Source organism: Condylura cristata, unplaced genomic scaffold (assembly GCF_000260355.1).
Source record: "Condylura cristata isolate star-nosed mole 26May11 unplaced genomic scaffold, ConCri1.0 scaffold00005, whole genome shotgun sequence".
Lineage (NCBI taxonomy): Eukaryota > Metazoa > Chordata > Mammalia > Eulipotyphla > Talpidae > Condylura > Condylura cristata.
The window spans coordinates 13,839,328-13,859,078 of record NW_004567106.1 but is presented as its reverse complement, the minus strand read 5'-3'; the positions used below and the strand labels follow the sequence as shown (position 1 = coordinate 13,859,078).

The following is a 19,751-nucleotide window of genomic DNA, read 5'->3' as shown; positions in this document are numbered from 1 at the left end:
CTATTTTCACATGCACACCCAAATTTGCTTAAAGATATAACTAGCTCTGCTGAGATTAAAACAAAGCTTTGTTTGGCTATATAGAGAGCACAACTGATCACAGGAAATACAACACAATTGGTCGACATACCTAGGCCATGTTCTTGACATCTAGTTCCTCTTCAACTGCTACACAGAGGGAATAAATGACCTTATATTTGCCCCCCCAAAATCAGCTTAACCTTTCTTTTAATTTTTATCACCATTAAATGTCAGACAATATTTTAAATATCATCTTTTCAAAGTTTATTCTAATAGATTAACCTTCCAGAAACTGTGAAGGGAAAGTGACTTTTTTCTTTTTAATGAACTGACCTTTGGAGACAGTTAGATGTATTAGATGTATCGTTCCTATTAAACACATTGTAATAATACTAACTTAAGTTCTACTTCAGTATAAACTGGTAACATTAATAGATAGGATATTGTCAATAATGTGTCAGAAAAGGATTGCAGAGGTGCAGAATATCTATCTGGGTGACTGGAAGAACATTCGAGTACCCAGTCACCTCAGAGAAGGTTATTCTGACTCACTTGCTCATATTGACAGAGTATAATGAATATTCAAAGCATTAAAAAATATATATCATGGGCCCTCTTAGGTGGCGCAGTGGGTTAAATCACAACACTAAGAAGCTAAAGCCACTTTAGCATGAGTTCGATCCCCGGAGGAGATTCACATGGCACTGCAGAACCTCTCAGCAGTGTACTTTGTCAGTTGGCCTGTTCTGCTCCCCACTCTGTCTCTGGTGAATCCTGTCAACACCCCTGCACTCTGGCCTGTACCTCAGTTCTGTATGTATAAATAAATAAATCTTTTTTAAAAAATTACATATCATTAGTCCACTTATATGTAGTTAAAAATATATATCCAAATATATATGTATTTTATATGTTGATATGTGTGTGTGTGTGTATTCCGCTCCCCCCTCCAGCCTCCTAAATGATCACTAACCTCTTTCTGTCTCCATAAATTTCCCTATCCTAGATCTTCATATATATGGAATCATACAATATATGACTGGTTTCTTTCACTTCGCATGTTTTCAAGGTATACCCAAGTTACCACACATATCACTATTACACACATTACATGACTCAATAAGCTTCTATTTTATGGCTATATTACATTTTGTTAATTCATCCATCCACTGAGGGATAGTTGAGTTTTTTCCAAATTTTTCAAACTTTTATAGACATTTGTGGGTAAGTTTTTGTTTGGAGAGAGTCTTCATTTCTCTTAGATATATACCTAGAAGTAGCATTGTTGGGTCATATAGTAACTGAGGAACTGCATATTCTTTTCCAAAATGGCTGTGTTTTACGTTCCCATAGTCATGCAAAGGATTTTACTTGGCTAAGTAGGAAGTTTCCTATTTTTTTTTTTTAAAGATTTATTTATTCGTGCATACAGAACTGGGGTACAGGCCAGAGGCTCAGGGGCGGTGAGAGGCTTCACCAGAGACATTGTGGGGAGCAGAACAGGCAGATGGCGAAGTACACTGCTGAGGGGAGCAGCGGGCGGGTCAGGAGAGGTCTGCCACGCCATGTGGTCACCTCCGGGGCAGGCGGGAGTCGAACTCATGCGGAAGCAGCTTTAGATTCTCAGTGCTGTGCTTTAACCCGCTGCGCCACCAGGGAGGGCCGGAAGTTTCCTATTTTATCATATCTTTGCTTAAATTTACCTTTAAGTAATATTGTAAGAATGGTGGAACAGAAAAAGAGGGGAGAACACTCTGATGACCTAATGGAGTCACACCAGCTCTGCTTTGCTTACTTTCTAGTTCCCTTAATGCCAAAGAAAATACATATCTACCTCATTTAATCCCCTGCTCTTCTGGGTCTGTATTAATGGCAGCTTAACCCAATTCCTAAATCATGTAGTTCTACTGGTACATCTTGAACCCAGAAAATGAAAAAAAAAAAATCATTGAGTTAATTAACTCTGTCAGGGTTTGTTTGTTTTTCTATAGAAGATTGCCATCTCATTGCACTCTTTCTAGAGTATTTTCTATACACACTATTTCTTTCTTAATTTCAGGTCCTATAATCAGGTAGCTATTCTCTCCTTGGAAATTGTTTCAGGTTCTTATTAGCACTTTGTGGGTGTGCTGCAAGAATGAAGTAACAGCTTGATATGAAAAACAAGTAAAAGTATTAAATGGAGCAAGTTTTTTAAAAAGGAAGGAAAAACACTTGTGGGAACAATGTATAGTGAATGTAAATCTATTATTTGCTTCCTCAAATATTATCCTAATGGACAAAATAATGATGAAAAGTCGTTTTCACTTTTATCTTAAACTCTGAGAGTCCAAGGAGCCTCAGGGCCACACAGACTGCAATAGTACATATATTTATCTGCTTATTTTGGCCACCCCCTTGGGGATCATTTTCAGCCTCCCTGAGAAGTAATTATACTTGTAACCCAGGTTTTCATCTTGGTCTTAAAAAGGTAAAAGGAAACTTGAATAATTCCATAAATCAGTGTTTGTGTTTACTTTCCCCAAAGCTGTGTTGTACCAATCAGCATTTGGAGAGGATCTTCTGAGCATACGAGTACCTGTCACCAAGCCAGTCTTCGATAAATAATGTTTCTGTTTTCATGTATCTAGTAAATCGTGACTTGTGGAAAGGAGCACACTGTAGTCAGGAAATTTTGTGTCCTATTTCTCTCAATGCTGCTATCAACAGATATAGTCAGCTATCAGTTATTACCTACTATATTAGAAATAGCATTTCATTATGTTAAAAAGTAATCTTCTTTTGTAAGTCCCAGCTACAGGTTTTTTTTCTACATAAGCTAAAGTTTCTTAGCATTGTATCTCTGATTTTGAAGGGTTTGTCTTTTCATTTTCTCCTTCTAAAAAAGAGCAAAATTATTTATGTTCCTATCAGGTTTCCTTTCCTTCCACTAGATCAAATTGTTTTAATAGCTAACTATTCAGGTTTCAATGCCTCGTATCAAAATGGCTATTCATAAGCAATTTTTTCCCTATCCAAATTTCTCTTAAATCTCAACTTTCCACAATTTTCTGTTTTGCAGACCATCTTCATTATTTGTTTATTTACCAATATTTATTAAGGACTTGATCTTTGCTCTCTAAATTTTGTGTCATACTCTGCAGCCACAAGAATTCCTAAACGATATGGCCAAAGAATGAGGTGAAGTTTAAAGATTATATAAATATCTGGAACCAGAGTATCTTACTACCTTTCTATCAGGAAGTCAGCCTTTTCTTTTACACTTTTATCCATTTTGACAGGCATCTTTCTATGTTGATATTAAGGTAAACATAACTCTTGGTTAAGAAAATGTTAGATTCAAACCCTATTCAATATGCAGTTAGCTAAAAATTTTAATGGTAGTGTCTTCATCTGTTAACTAGGCTAATAATCTTAACATACAGTGTTGTGTTGCTGTGTGGATTAAATACAAAGCATACAGCATATGCTTGGCAATAGCAACCCCCCACCCCACCCCAGCCTGCCTCCATGCACTTTATCTGTGGATTTTATTCATTTGCATCAGTAAACCAGCTTTCCTTCCACTAGATCAAATTGTTTTAATAGCTAACTATTCAGTGAATTTTTAATATGTTTTAAAGAAGGGATGGAATCACAGCGCATTGGCACTGCTGTTCAGCATAAGATTATTTTATGTAGCACTTATTTCAACCCATTTTTTTTTTTTTCTGTGATCGTTGCAGGGTACCCTAGAAACAAGAGTTTGGATCTTTCTTGGTGACAAAGGATATGAGAAGCTGAAATTAGTATAAACGTGAATAACCCAAGTTAAAATGATACATGAATACAAGAAAATGAAAGATGTGGTTTATTTTGGTTTGTTCGTTTTTTACAAGGCCTTTTTTTCTTTAAAGCCAAACTTGATTTCCAGGTACAGGTCTCTGTAACTTCTCTGGGCATTTAGGTCGTAAAGTCTGCAGCTCCCTAAAGCTACGAAAATCAAAGGTGGGAACCCGCACCCTGCACAGCTCAAAGGGAACCCCTAGGGCATCCGCTGCGGCTCCCACCTGTCAGCCAGGTCATTGTGACGCAAACGCTATGGACACGTGGAACACCTGCAGGAGAGCAGGGGCGGGGTCACCCTGGGCAGCAGATCCGAGCGGGGGGGGGGGGGATACCCGTGGAGATGGGGGTCGAGGAAAGACCCCAGGGAGTATCAAGAGGGAGACTCACTCCCCCCCATCCGGGACCCGCCCCAAAGGAGGTGAGGCCTTCGCCCCCTCCTTCTCAGGAGAGCCAGGGTCTAGCTGGGAGGGTCGCTCCGCCGGGCTTCTCCAGACGAGAGGGAGCAGTGGTGGCGGCGGCGGCGGGGACCGTGTCGTGGGGCTCGCAGAACGGCTTGGGCCCGGCTCCCCCCGGCAGCCGTGCTGCGCCGCGCTGGTCTGCGGCGCGCACGGGTTCTGCCGGCTGCTATTCCGGCTAGTGGAGGCCGCCGCAGGAAGGGCCGGCTCCCGCGCTCCCCCGCCCCCTTCCCTCGCCTTCTGCTGACGCTGACGTCGGATGAAGGAGCTGGAGGGACGCTCGGACCGCGGCCGCGAGGCTCCTGGGGGCCGGGGCTCCGAGGTACCTGCCCTCCGGGGCCGGGGCGGGGGCGCGCCGGGCGGGCTGCATGCTGCAGCGGGAGACGCCCGGCAGCAGGGACGGTCGGGGGCACCCGCCTGCGGCGGTCTCCTGTGCCCATAGCGGGCAGCGGCCGACCGCGGGTCGCCTCGGCTGCCCCAAAGGTGCGAGAGCCGCCGGAGCCCCTTCCCCTCCCCCGCCTCCCGTCTCAGGCCTGGGAAGGGCAGAGGATGCGCGCGCCGGGAGAGCGTGCGTCAGCCCCGGGGGAGCGGGAGGGACGCGTTCCCGGCTCGGGCCCCATCTTCGGCCCCGCGCTGGCGCACCCCTGTCTGCGCCAGTCCACCCCATCCACGCCGTGCCTCGCCTCGCCTGCGCCGCGGCTCGGGTCCCCGGAGCTCTAGCTCCCTTCTGGGCAGGGACTTGTGTCCGGGGCCGACGTGTTGACAAAACCACCTGCCTGGGCGCCTGCTGCTTGCTTTTGCTCTTTGCCAAATTGCCCATCTTTGGCGGAGGTGGCAGGAGCAGATGGGTACCTCATTATAACCACTAGTACCAAGGGGCCTGAATTTGGTCCTCCAAGGGCGAGGTGCACACCAGCCTCGAACCCGCCTGGAGCAAAAGTCCGTCAGCTACCAGGTCCCCGAAATCCTGGCGCGCCCGTTTCCTTTGGGTGCTGCTGACTCCGCCTTTCCTGCCCTAGGGCCACTACAGCTCCTGTTTCCTCTAGAAATGAACATATCCTGTTAGTATGTCTGTCCTTGCCCGGAGTGGCTCCCCATTAACAGTTCCCACAGCTTTTTTTACGTGGAGTGCCTTACGACCCCTCGGTTTCTCATTGGGGGTCTTAAAAGTACTGAGCCCTTTCGCTGGCAAAAAGCATTAATTGCTAGGTTGGAGAGAGAGTTACAGATTAGAAAAGGAGTCAGGTTCTCTTCCGTTTAGGTAGCATAAAAAATTAGCATCAGAACAGGTGCTGGGTGGAACCCTTTGTAACTGAGGTCTGATAACTTGATCAAAATTGTCAGCGCTCGGGAAAATACCGCATTCGTTGGTTTGAGCAGGATAATGAGTGTAGAGAGAAAGGCACATAAGGCAGGGGTCATTAGGACTATACATTATGACTCACTGCAAACATGTGCCTGTCCAAACATTTCAGTTAAGTATCTCCAGAAGAATCTCACGCTGGTTTTTGTGAAGCACTGGTTCAGAGTGAACTGTACCTGGGACTGGGAATGAAATAGGAAATGATTTTAGTTTGAAATCAATGTTCCAGACTCAGTTCAGTTTCTTACCTGCTAATTGATTCTCTCAGAATACTTTTTTTTTTAAAGATTTTATTTATTTATTCATACAGAACTGGGGTACAGGCCAGAGTTGTGGAGGGTGAGAGGCTTCACCAGAGACAGAGTGGGGAGCAGAACAGGCAGATCATGGAGGTACACTGCTGAGGGGAGCAGCGGGCGGGTCAGGAGAGGTCTGCCACGCCATGTGGTCACCTCCGGGGCAGGCGGGAATCGAACTCATGCTGAAGCGGCTTTAGATTCTCAGTGCTGTGCTTTAACCCGCTGCGCCACCAGGGAGGGCCCTCTCAGAATACTTTTAAGTGGATTTTCAAAACAATTTCTTTTCAGGTGTCAGTCTCCATTTTTTGAAAAATCATATTTGATGATTACAAAGTTAGTTTATAATCTTTAGTAGTTCAAATACCACTGTTTGTTTTTTAATTGCCACATACAGTTACAGAAGAATTGTATTGTTTTCGTTATATAGGTAAATAATTGTACTGTTATTAAGGAAACAACAGTTAAAAACTTGAGTACTACATACAATAGTGGAGAGTCTTAGGTTAAAGGAATATCTGAACTGGATACTCTACGAATGGGTCATTAAATGATAAAGACACTAGATGGTAAATGCCTGGAGAATTTATTTTAGCTGCTCGCCCCCATATGGTACACTTGAGTATCTTTCTGACTGCTTTCTCTGAGGCTTTGTATTGCCATGCATTTCTCTCCATGTCAATCTTAATTAAAAACATAAATATTGCTATTCAAAAGAAAACCTTTCAAATTACTGCATTCTCAGTGTTTTTGACTAACCAGTACATTTCCTTTAAGGTTTAGGCAGGGTTTTTTAGAGTTAGGGAAGTGTGGTAATGTGAAATAACATGATAAGTTACACTTATGTTGGTGTGAACATTTAAGATTACAGAAGGCTCATATGAAGGTGAGAAAATAATAAGTTACAAGGATCAAGAAAAAATTTTTCCCCTTTATTGGCAAAGCCCCCCAAAACTAGAAGTCTGAGGGTAGGTAGTTAGGGTCAGTGCTTTTATTCTATCAGTTTATGGGATAGAGTCACTGTCTTTGCTTTTATTCTATCAGTTTATGGGAGCCATGGACAAAGGTTTTTACTGTTTTTGTCCATGAAGGAGCGTGATCACTAAGTAGCTAAATTTATCCCCATCCCTGACCCTGTCTGCTCTAGCAGAGTCTACACTCAAAGACTAATAATGCAGGAGAAACTTCCCCCTGCCCCCGCCCCAAGCTGTCAAGTTGTATAACACAGCCATATCTGACACCATGGAGGAATTACAGAGAGCAAGCAGTCTTTGGATCCTGATAAAGAAGTGTTGGAAACCCTCCCCCAAACACCTAACTAGTCATGTGACCATGAGCAAGTTACTTAATTCTCCATCAGCTCCTTATCTGGAGCAAGAATATCCACCCATGGGGTTGTGGTGGAAATTAGAGGGACGTTGCGTAGTAAGTAGGCTCAAGTAGGGAGATTATTCTGTCAGGTACTCAACATATAAGTACAATCGATATCTGAAAAGGATGCTGCTGCTTTACCTATGGTAGGGAACTTTTTCGTGTCAAGTTAGCTCAAGTGATTTTGTACTAATACTGAGAGCTTGGACTTTCTGGAATACTCCAAGAAGCTGGGGAATGCAAATTGCCCAGGAACAAAGCAAGTGTAATTTGTTCCAATAGGGTTAGATCATCAACCCCTGCCGCTCAAATGTGATTCTTCATGGGCAAGTAACACTGTCTTCTCCTGGGAGCTTGTTAGACATGCAGAATCTCAATCTCACCATCCCACCACCATCCACCTACCCAGACCCACTGAATTTCAGTTTGCACAGTAACTACATCACTAAATGATTCATGTATACCATTAAAATTTGAGAAGCATCATTATAACCTGGTATTTCTCAGACTTTTGTATGTGATAGGATCATCTGGGGACCTGTTAAATGTGAGTCCTAGCTTTCTTCTTCACTGTTAAACACCCCTGGTGGTTCTGATACTTTCTGCCACTGCTCTTTGAGAAACACTGCACCAAACCCTTTATCCAATATAGTTGTTAAGATGGGTCTCTGTCATCTCCCTTAACAAAGTACTTTGGCAAACGAGGTCTTTAATATTCAACCTCCTTTGAGGTAATTAGGTATTATAATTCCCATCTACATTATAAGAAAATTAAAACTGTAAGCATGATGTGCCCTGGGCATTACTGCATTATATAGAAATGCCTCAAACCTCTCTAAGTCCTAGTTGATCATGTGTCAGTATTCCAGCAGCCAGCTGCTCTGTGTGCATGCACATAAATAGTTTTCACAAATACTAATGAATTGCTCTAGCACAGGTATGAATATACTGAGTAGGATATTTCATGCATGATTTTGAAACAAAGCTGACTTTCTGTGAGAATATAGGCCAGTTACTTGAGATGACTGTGAGCTTTATCCATGAAAAGAGGGTGATATCTCCTTGGCAGTGTCGGGAATAAGCAGTAACGTTCACCAAGCATATCTCACAGTGCTGAAGAGTAGTAGTTCCTTTACCAGCCTCAATGTAACTATATGGTCCAATGTAAGCCTTGTAAGAGAGAACAAGCTTATAAAGGTCTTAGAAAATGATGTTACCTACGATGAGAACGCTCTCCAGCTCTTTCAAAGTATATTGTTGACCATGAGAATCTACATCCTCAGGTTGTTTTTTTTTTTTTTTTAGTTTGTGAGAATATTAATTTGTAGGAGTAATTATAAATCCTTGCAACTACTTTCCCAGCACACACATTAGAACCCATGCCACTGTTCACTGCCATCATCTCTCAACCAATGCTCTGTTCCCAGAATAGGTCATGGACCCCTGTGTCTGACGTTTAATGGTCCTCAGGTGAGATCTGGCCCTTTTTGCATGTTTCTGGGGGTAGTGCCACAGACCAAGTTGCTAATGGTAATAAATAGTACTCCTTCTCCTTTTTGGTAGAAATTCTGACAGCCTCTAGAAGTCCATCAACAATTGTAGGTTTTGTTGCACACAAGCACCATGGTAGTAATGGGTTTCAGACTAACACAGTGCCAGTTATTAAAAGAAAAAGTTTTAGCGTCTATTTAGGGCTGCGTTTGTCCAGTAGAGTGAAGTAATTAAAAAAATAGGAGCTCTGGAGTCAAAAACACACCAGAATTTACTAGTCATTAACTTTGGGCAAATTACTTCACCTTTCTGTGTTTTTTTTTTTTTTTTTTTAATCACTCTTACAAAAACAGGGTGCTGTCCCTTTCTTGGCACTACTGTGGCGTTAATAAGTACTTCTCACATGTAAAGTACTTAGTAAATCAGGAGCATGCACATATTTATTCTATGCCTACTGTGTTTACATATGTTTGGGATAAGGAGGAAACAGTAAACCATTAGCCCTAAATGGACTTGCAGTCTGGGGCAGTAGATACAGGCCAGATTAGCTCACAGCAGGAGAGCAATGGTAATGGCTGGATGTCTCCAATGTGGAGAGGTTAATTCTTCAGTGGGGAAGGGCAGGAATGGGAAATCCCTAGAGGGAAGATGGGAGAGTGAGTGTTGAGTTGGGGAAGGCTTCATTTAGAAGGTGACATTTGTAGAGAGTCTTTAAGTAAGTCGGCCTAGAGAATAGGAAAGGAAGGGCATTTTAAGTGGTAGGTAACTTCTCAAAACTGTAGTGTATTAAGGAAAGCTGTAACTTACTAAAGTGACACCGCATGGTTCTCTGTGAGGTGTAGCAAAAAGTTTTGGAAAGGGGGCCAGAATGTGAAGGGGCTTGGGTTTTTTTTTTTTTATGAAATTTTAAGTTTTTCTAGAGGCCAGAGAAAGCAACTTAAAGCAATTCAAGATAATGGATGTTTAGATGTTCATTTTATCATACTATTTCAGACCATGTGTAAAAGATTGGAGTGGGCAGATAGCAGGGGTGGTGTTACCTATGAAGGGCTAGATTAAGTCCTGACTTTGACTATAAAGTGGAGATGATGAATTTAATGTTTCTAAGTGGAGATGATGAATTTAATAGTTTCTTAGAAGGCAGAATGGACAGAGCTTGGAGACTGCTGCAAAAGATGAGAGATATAGTCAAGTTTCCAACATGGGCCACTCACTGGATGTTGTGTTAGCAGTTAATGTAAGGGCCACATGAAGAACAATTTGAGGTTGAAAATGGAGAAAGATAAGTTTGATTTCAGCTTACATGTACTGAATTTTAAGTGCTCATAGAATTTCCCAGATGAAGATTATGGTAGGAGATGGAAATCAAAACCCCTGCACCAAAGTACAGATCCACATCTCCAGCTCCCTCCTGTCGTCTCTGGAGGGGTATTTAATTTTGGAAATCATTGACACACAGCTGTTGGTCAAAACCATGGAAGTAAATTAAATCACCTAGAGAGAGCAAGTATAGTTAAAAGATAATCAAAGTAGGAACCTTGTAGATCACTAATGTTTGAGATACGTACACAAAAGATTAGGAACTTACAGGCGAAATTGAAGAAGCACAAAAAGTATATCTTTTCTATACAAAAGTATAGAAGGTCTTTCTTGTGAAAGCAAGGGTGGAGGCATTTCAAGATGGGAGGAAGCATAGCCACAGGTCACCTGAGCTGACAACTTGAGTTGAGCTCACAGTGAAAAATTTTCGGTTGTGCGTTGCAGAAAGGAACCATACTTGTTTTTGAAAAACTATGTGCAGAGAAGAAATCATAAGGTAACTGGGGAAAGAAAGAAGTTGAATAATGTGGGTTCAGGGTAGAAAAGCAGGGAGGATGCTTGAAAGAGCAGGATACTAGGTGTGCCAATATGGGGCGGGGCATGTGTGATGAGAGCTGCCCCTCTGGAGAGAAAGAAGGGAACAATAGCCATTGCTAGGAGTAGTGATACTGGGAGCTCCCATCCCCACACAGGGGCAGATATAAAAGAAAAGCAGGGGTCAGGCCAAGGCCATGACTCCCCTGTGCGTGGGAAGTGAGATGGTCTTCAGCACTCTGGAGATTTCCTCCCACTTGCTGCTCCTTCAAGGCAGGAGTTGAGTGTCCCTGCACCTTATTCTTTTTCCTCAGTGCAGCCATAGGCACCTCTGGCATTGTTGTGAAGTAGGTACACTGCATAGGTGCCAAACCACTCCCCTCCTTCTGCTTCCTGCTTCCTCTCCTCTGCCCTCCTGATCCAGAGCCTGTGCCTGTGTACTCCCTGCCTGTTCTTCCTGGCAACTAGATCTGCACCATCAGTATGTCCATGTTCCTCTCCCCCCGACCCCCACCAAAAACCGGTTCTGGGTATTGCTGCTACTTAATCCCATAAAAACTTCCTTAAGAAAGTAGGGAACCTGAAAAGAGATCTCATATTTGGTTTTCAAATAATGCTTGCTAGAAGACCCAGTATAAACAAGGTGATTAGTTGTGACACTATAGAGCTTGCTTTTTCTGCCAGCTTTCCTTTGTGCTGACTTTTATTTTAAGGTCCTCTTCTTGTCCCTTACCTGGCAGGGCTGCCTTCACCCCCTGCTCTCAAACCAGCCTGAGCTGAAACATCATTTAGCAACCATAGCTTTACCAAAGAAGGTTCTCGAATAATTGCCATCTGCCGAAAGCAGGGCTGTGGTGATTTCTTTGCAGGACCCATATAGATCATGGGCATTTTATAAGTCATATTTTGGTGGCAGTGATTGAAAACTAATAAAAAAAAGCTTATTCTTTGCCTTGGGAATTTTTTTTTTTAGTTCTTTGCCTATGAAAAAACCAGGTTGGACCAAATAACCTATAAATTCTATCATATCTCTCAGGGATACTGTGGAGGCATAAGATATTAATTGGGGCTCTCCCTGGTGGTGCAGTGGGTTAAAGCTCTGCACTATGAAGCTCTCAGAAGCCACTGCTGCATAAGTTCGATCCCCAGCCAGGGAGCTGACCCACATTGTGCGGCAGACCTCCTCCCTTGACCTGCCCGCTGCTCCCATCAGCAGTATATTCCAGTAGATCTGTCTGTTCTGCTCCCCATTCTGTCTCTGGTGAATCCTCTCACCCGCCACACCTCTGGCCTGTACCCTAACTGTAAGCATAAATAAATAAATCTTAAAAAAAGATATTAATTGATCCCTCTTTAAGTGGCTTTAAATTATTGATTTAACCTTAAAGAAAGAGAACCTTGGAAACTTAGTTCTCTTATTAGTTCTCTTAGTTCCCTGATTATTTTGATTGCTGATATTATGCTTCTGTGTAATTTCAGAGAACTGTGGCTGTTACATTCATGTTTTATTCCACCACACTTATATTGTTAGTTATGTATTTCTACATATATTATATTTATTTCACTTATAAATATGTGTGTATATGTACAGTGAGAGATTTTGCTTATGCTTTACTTTTGATAGTTTTATACACTTTCTTTAGAATGCCCGTGAATCTCATTTGAAACCAATGATTTGGCACATAGATTTTAACTTTTTTTTTTTTTTTTTTTTTTAAGATTTATTTATTTATTCGTACAGAACTGGGGTACAGGCCAGAGGCTCAGGGGCGGTGAGAGGCCTCACCAGAGACAGAGCGGGGAGCAGAACAGGCAGATCTACGAAGTACACTGCTGAGGGGAGCAGCGGGCGGGCCAGGAGAGGTCCGGCCCGCCATGTGGTCTCCTCCGGGGCAGGCGGCAGGCGGGAATCGAACTCATGCGGAAGTGGCCCCAGACTCTCAGTGCTGCGCTTTAACCCGCTGCGCTTTAACCCGCTGCGCCACCAGGGAGGGCCACACAGTGCTGCCTTTTAACCCATTGTGCCACCAAAGAGGGCTCAGCTTTCCATTTTTAGAACCCCAATGTTCCTATATTTATAAAAATAAAAAAAAAGCATTGTGTACAGTATCTTCTAGCTTTTTCTTAGATAAAAATGTCTCTAAAAGTATTTTGAAATTAACTTATAGTTTTTGTGTCTGAGGGCATCTGAGATGTCAGCAAGCCTATTCTATTGTTTTATAGATGAAGCCAGAGAGGTGAAGTGACTTGGAGGCAGAACATGTATGTGGCTTGGTTATGCATGTAGCATTTGGAAACTACAGTCTCCCCCTCCCCCCAAGTCAACAGGAGCAAATACCATCAAATAGATAGAAGACTGGAAACAGAAAAAGAATAGGGTAAAGGAGAGTTATTTAAAAATTCTTGCTGTATAAATTACATTCACACTTGATTTTATGCTGTTTGGTTAAGGTAGCTTTCAAATGTCAAACTCAGTCATGAATTTACTGGCTTTATATTAGGCAGCATTTTGGGAGACAACCTATCTCAATGTTAAAAATATTTGCTTTAGGAAGTTGACATTAATAGATTCAGGGAGTCGTTATACTTAATTAATGCATATGTATAATACTTAAGCTGTTTTGAAATGTAAATGAAATGATCAGTTCAAAATATCCTATGACCCCAATTCATTAACAAAAAACTCAAGTTTTAACAGTGACTTGCATGTGTAGGACTTAAATAAAACTTCATCCACCTTTTAGCTGCCTGGAATAAGGCTAGAGTTGTTTTTCTCTTGTTGGATTTGCTGGCTCACAAAATTAAAACATGACTCACAAATGAAAATATGTTGTGTTTCACATTTACTTGTGAATTTATGAAATGTCAGAAATCATTTATAGGAGACATACAACTCAATGAGGGACAGTTGCATGGTATGCTCAAGTAATCGTATCTTATCAAAATCTGAAAGAAAACATTACTGAGAAGTAGGAAAAACACCCACAAAATCTAGTCAAAATAGCATTAATTAATGTTTAGCTTTTGAAAGAATGGAAGGCTAATTAATTTTCCCACCTCTGTTGAACTCTCTTTTTCAAACTATGTGTGAACATAACTTGAATAGTCAAGATTTTAAAAAATAATAATTTAGTTAATTATGCCTGGAGGAATTGTTTTACTGTTTCCTGTTTGTACTGAACCTTTCAACATTTATCCTTAAAATATTCCCTTCATGAGAAATTATAAACATATTTATTGACATAAGAAAACCTCTGGGGGGGAAAAGATGAGAAAAGTACTTTAAGCAAAAAGAAATATACAATTATTTTCAATTGATACTGAGAATGGCTGACAAATTTAATTTCTTCTTTTCATTAGGAAAGTCATGGAGTCTGGGTTAAAAACCTGGCTGGGACATTCTGTGGGGGTGGAGTGGGGAATGGGATCAAAAACGGGTGGGGGGGGAAGGGAGGGAAATGCACGGGACTATGGTGGTGGCACAAGGGTGATTTGGTGATGGGAAACCCGTGGGGATTACAATTGAGATGAAAAAAAATGTGCAAAATGATGTAAAAATAAACTTTTTAATAAAAAAAAAAAAAAACCTGGCTGGGAAACTAGTTGGCTTTGTTTTGGTAAGGGCACTAGTCTCCTTTCTGGAGACTCTTAGTCTCCTCTCTGGATCAGTCCCCACTTGAAGAAGGGATCGCATCCCATTGCTTCTCAATGCCCTCTAGATTCTAAATTATATTACTTTTTAAAAAAGATTTATTTACTTATGCATACAAGAACTGGTGTGAGGCCAAAGATGTGTGTGAGTGAATTCACCAGAGACAGAGCCGGGAGCAGAACAAATAGAGTGGCTGGAAATCACTGCTGAGAAGAGCAGTGAGGGAGACAGGAGAGGTCTTCTGTGCCATGTGGGTCAGCTCCCTGGCCAAGAATTGCACTCATGCTGCAGTGACTGCAGATAGCTTCATAGTGCTGAGACTTAATCTGTTGTATTAGCAGGGAGGGCCCCATGTCTTACATTATTAATTCTGAGGTTATGTACCAGAGAAATAAACCCAAAGAAAAATGGAAATTCATAATATTATTAGATAAAGCTGACTTCTAGAATAACAGGGAGATAGAATTAGGAGAAAATTATATAAATTAGTATCCTGAAATTGGAAGCTAAAATCAAGAAACTTTATACAGTCTTCCAACTTTTGTAATATGGATTGTCAAAGACAAACTTCCCAGCTAAGACAGGGCAGAAGAAGTAAAATAAAGAACATTGGGTGTCTGTCCTCCAAATATGTTTAAATGCTGAAAATGATAAAAGGTGGCATTCAAGATCAACCCCACTATCTCCCATCATTGATCCCTTCTGTCTTTTAGTTATTGCAATGCACAAATGCTTATGGTTGATTTAATACACATGTCATGCAGTTCGGCCATGGAAGAAAGTGTTCATTGCTTTCCCTCTGCGTGCATCAATACAGAACACTCCTACCCTTTTGCCTGGCTTCAAGCACTGATTCTTGGAGCCTCAGTCCAGCTCCATTTAGGAGCCAGCTCTCTGTCCTCTCTTCTGTGTGCCTGGGCACCTTGATCTGACAGAGTAATTTACAGCAACACTTGGACTTCCCGGCCTCAAACACTCTTTTACAGAAATGGCCCCAAAAGTCTGTGACTTGTATGGAGTGTATAATGTACCTGAAGTTTAAGTTTAGAGAAGTATTCTGTATTTCATTACATATCAGAAATCAGTGTTGTGAGATCTATCATATTATTATATTACTTGAAGAAAGACAATTGAATTCCAAACAGTTGACAAGGTATCATTTGCAGGACATATCCTGGCTTCAGGAATGTTGGAATGTGCCCCTTAAATTTCAGTGAAGCTGCTGTTTGGGAATGAGTGGTTTTACTATGGGATGAAGTAAATATACCACTTTGCAACCACATCACTCTGAGACTGCTTTGTTCTCTTGAAAAGTATATATTTTATGGGGGAAGATGGCCCACTTCCCAAGGAAGGCTAAATGCTGGTGTGCACAACAAAATTGAAGAATTCTAAGACAGTGAAAAATTTTAGTTAGAAAATAAAAATTTTGAATACATTAGAGAGAAAAATGATAAATTTGGCAGTAGCTCAGTTCTACAATTCAAGAAAATCCACCATATGCTCAGTACACTAGAGGAAAAAAGGGATTCTGGATTCAGTGCGCCAAGGAACAGAAAAACTGCTCACTGAGTGGAAGAGAAAATTCTACTACTAAAATTGGAAAAGTAATTAATTTGAGACATGAAATGTTGCACAAGAAAAATAACACACTTAGGACATGTGCTTCAGGAGGAAGTTTATTGAATTTTTTTCTGGGTTGAGAGTAGCAATATGGTGAAGTGAAACTATTGATCTTACCTTGACTCTGAGTAACGGTTGGTTCTCGAATTTTAGATTTTTTTTGCTTAATTCAAATATAGTCAGAAGAGCCATCAGCTAACTGAGCCAGAACAAATGTTCAGTGAAGCTGAAACCAGAGTATATGGAATGGAATGCTTCCTCATATTATATTTCCAAGGAGAATCCAGGTTTGGGGTTAAAGGCAGCCAAGGACGGGCTGACTGTTGTACTTTGCAGTAAGGTATCCAGCTTTGTTTTAAAATAAGTCTCTTCAGCATTCTGTGGATCTTGGAATATTTGGGAGAAATTTTCTTATCTGTTGGCCATCGATATATTCAAAATGGTTTTAAAATGGCGATATGAAATAGAAGCAAGTGGGGAGGTAGTAATTTGTTCTCAAGGGTGGGTAAAATTGCACACTTAACACAGCAGATGGCAGGAAACACATAGAGGAGAAATGAACGTAGATATTGCACAGAAATGTTGCCCTTTCCTGTTTTTACTGCCCTCCCCACAGCTGAGAACAGTTGTGATCTTCATGCCTGACTTTGGAGCATAAGGGGAACATTTGGCAACCTCATCAGGTGCAATTGGGTGTTTTAGTGTCACCTCGGCAACTGTCTGCTCTCAGAACATTTTCCTCTTTATTTATTTCTTGTTTTAGACACAGAGAAGCTTCTCGCTGACTTATTCCCTCATCATCAGGTCACTTAGATCAAAATTGGGAACTTGTTCTTTGTTGATCTTGAGCCCCTGCTTTTTTGATTAAACTTTTATTGGCCCACTGGTTTTCTCTTTCTTGGGGAGAACAGTTTAATGAAATGCTAATAGTCATGTCAGTGCTTCTATCAGGGACAATTTTATACTTCTCTTTGCTTAGCTCCCAAGGTAGGATGGCCATAAACAGAACTTTGGAAGTCTTCTCTGTAGCATTAGAAAGCACAAGACATGATGCCAGTAAATTTGGGTTTGTTTCATAAGTGCCTTGTGGCAGGAGTGGAGTAATAGCTTCCTTTACAAACTGAATTAAAATATTAGCTAATCATAAGCTTACTTCATTTTACAAAGGAACTATTTCATCAGGATCTTCAAATTTAGGAAATTCACAAAGATATTTTTATATGTTCCTTGCAAATATTTGAGTCTCCTAGGTTTGGAAATTATGGTTTTAGGTCTGCCTGTCTTCCTTAAACTGTGCAGTACAATACTGTAGCGACTAACTGAATATGAACAATGTACACTTAGTGTGGCTAATCTCAATTAAGTCTAAAAATACAAAAATACATAATGGTATAAACTATACAGATTTGATACAAGAACATGAATACCAAATAGCATCACTAGTAATTTTATAGTGATCAAATATTGAAATAACATTTTAGGTGTATTGGTTAAATGAATATTAAAGTTAATTTCAGTGTTTCTTTTTTCCTTTGTAGCATGGCAGTTACATTACATATGTAACTCAGCCTATTTCTATTGGACAGAGCTGATCTAGATTCTAAGTTCCTTGAGGCCAGGGACAATGTTTGAGATACCTTAATTTGATGTTTAATGTATGTTTGAAGAACCAAACAAGTGAACTTAGATGAATGAGTGGAGAATTATAGTGATTTTTTTAAGACTGATCTTGACACTGGATTTAGAAAGTGATTAAACACAATGAAACGGATTATATCAGAAAAAATCTTAAAATATTTATTAATTGTTCCTAGTGTATGGATCTGGAACATACAATAAAAGAGATACAAGTCCTGTATATAATTATATTCACAAGTCCCGATATGCCCCATAGAGTTGACCTGATTTTGGCCGCCCGTTAATTCCTTTACTCTTGTGCCTTAGAATCCAGCATCTTGTAACAGAAAGATCCATTTCCAGAAAGGATTTTTTCCTGTGTTTTCTTTAGCTGTGGTACTCAGACTTGAATGTATTTAAGAATTACTTTCATGGCCTTCCCTGAGGGTGCAACCGGTTAAAGCGCAGCACTACTAGCTATCCGCAGGGCTTCAGTATGAGTTCCATCCCAGCCAGGGAGATGGCCCACATGGTGCAGCAGACCTCTGCTGTCCTGCCCACTGCTCCTCTCAGCGGTGTACTTAATTGATCTGCCTGTCCTGCTCCCCACACTGTCTCTGGTGAATCCTCTCACCACCACTGCACCTCTGGCCTGTACTCCAGTTCTGTATGCATAAATAAATAAATCTTAAAAAAAAAAAAAAAAGGAATTACCTGCAAAAGCCTGTTACAAATGCAGGTTCCCAGAGGCTGTAGTTTAGTAGGCCTCTGATGGGGCCCTGGAATCTGCCTGCTAACGTTGTAAAAGATTCTAAAGATCTGTAAACAATACCTTGAGCAACACTGTCATATGGCGTTATCATTTGAGACTAGCTGAAAGTCCAGGAAGAAAGGGCTGTATACGCCACAATTTTTTGTGGCTATTTTAATAATAAAAAATTGATCAAAAAGTAACAGCTAAGGAAACAGCCACGAAACCTGCTAAATGAGAGAAAATAGATCTAAGCCATATATTAGATAAGTAGTATCCAGACAATTCTACAATGCAATTACCTGAAAAATTCAAACAGTCCAATTTAAACATGGACAGAGGGAACTGAGTAGGATTTCTCCAGGGAAGTTATACAAAAGACCAATAAGCATATGAAAAGATTCTCTACATCACTAATGATCAGGGAAATGCAAATTAAAATCACAGTGAGATATCCCTTTACAACCATTAGTATGGTTGCTATCAAAAAACAAAAAATAACAAGTGTTGGGGAGGATGTGGAGAGATTGAGTTCTGTTTGTAAGAATGTAAAATGGTACAGTCACTGTGGGGGGGAAAGTATATTTAAAAAATGGATGATTTATTACAGAGTCAAAGAAATACTTGCATATCCATGTTCTGCATGATTTACAGTAGCCAAGATGTGGAAATAACCTACATCTCAATCAGTGGGTGAATGCATACAAAAAATGTACTCTACATATACAATAGATTGTTACTCAGTTTTAAAAGGAAAATCTGTATATGTTGCAATGCAGATGACACTTGAGAACATATTGCTAAGTGAAAGCAACCAACCACAAAAAAGACAAATATCTGCTGATATATCACTCTCTAATTGTCAAACTTACAGAAACAGAAGTAGAATGATTGTTGCCAGGTCTGTGAGGAGGAGGAAATAGGAAGTTGTTCAGTGGATCAAGTTTTAGTTATACCAGATGAAAAAGCTGTGGAGATATGTTGCACAACACTATATATGTAGCTAATAGTACAATATACTCAAAATAGGAGGAGGAATAGTTTATGTTGTATTTATGGAAATAAGAAATTAATCAGATGGTATCAACTATTCTAATAGTTCATGGTGAAATGAAGGTGAAGGAAAGAGTTTAATAATTTCCTTCAGTAAGGAAAGAGAAACGTTTTATGAGAACTTCTGTTGGAAGCTTTGAGCTAAAATGTGTACTTGGAGTTAGGCTCTGTGGTTGCTGAGAGGACTGGAACCTGTGGTCTTTCCTCAGATTACTGAATAGAGGGTAAGGCTTACTCATCAGGACTGTCATTCTGAAAGCAGCTTGTCTAAAAAGCTGGATGTCCTCCAAGAGGAAGGAATGTGCTATCATTTCAGAGCTCCAGCACATTCTAAGACAATTCCTTTCTTCCTCATTCTGTTCTTACACCTGAAACC

The 19,751-nt window shown here is 40.8% G+C and overlaps 1 protein-coding gene across 3 annotated transcripts in view; it reads left to right on the top strand.

Moving 5' to 3' along the window:
• The first annotated feature begins 4,462 nt into the window (after positions 1-4,462).
• ICA1 (islet cell autoantigen 1, 69kDa) overlaps positions 4,463-19,751 on the top strand; it is a 131,366-nt gene continuing 116,077 nt past the window's right edge. For all 3 annotated transcript variants that reach the window (XM_012721086.1, XM_012721087.1, XM_012721085.1), the window contains exon 1: positions 4,463-4,626. The gene's annotated coding sequence lies outside the window, so the exon portion shown is untranslated. The remainder of the gene's footprint in view (positions 4,627-19,751) is intronic.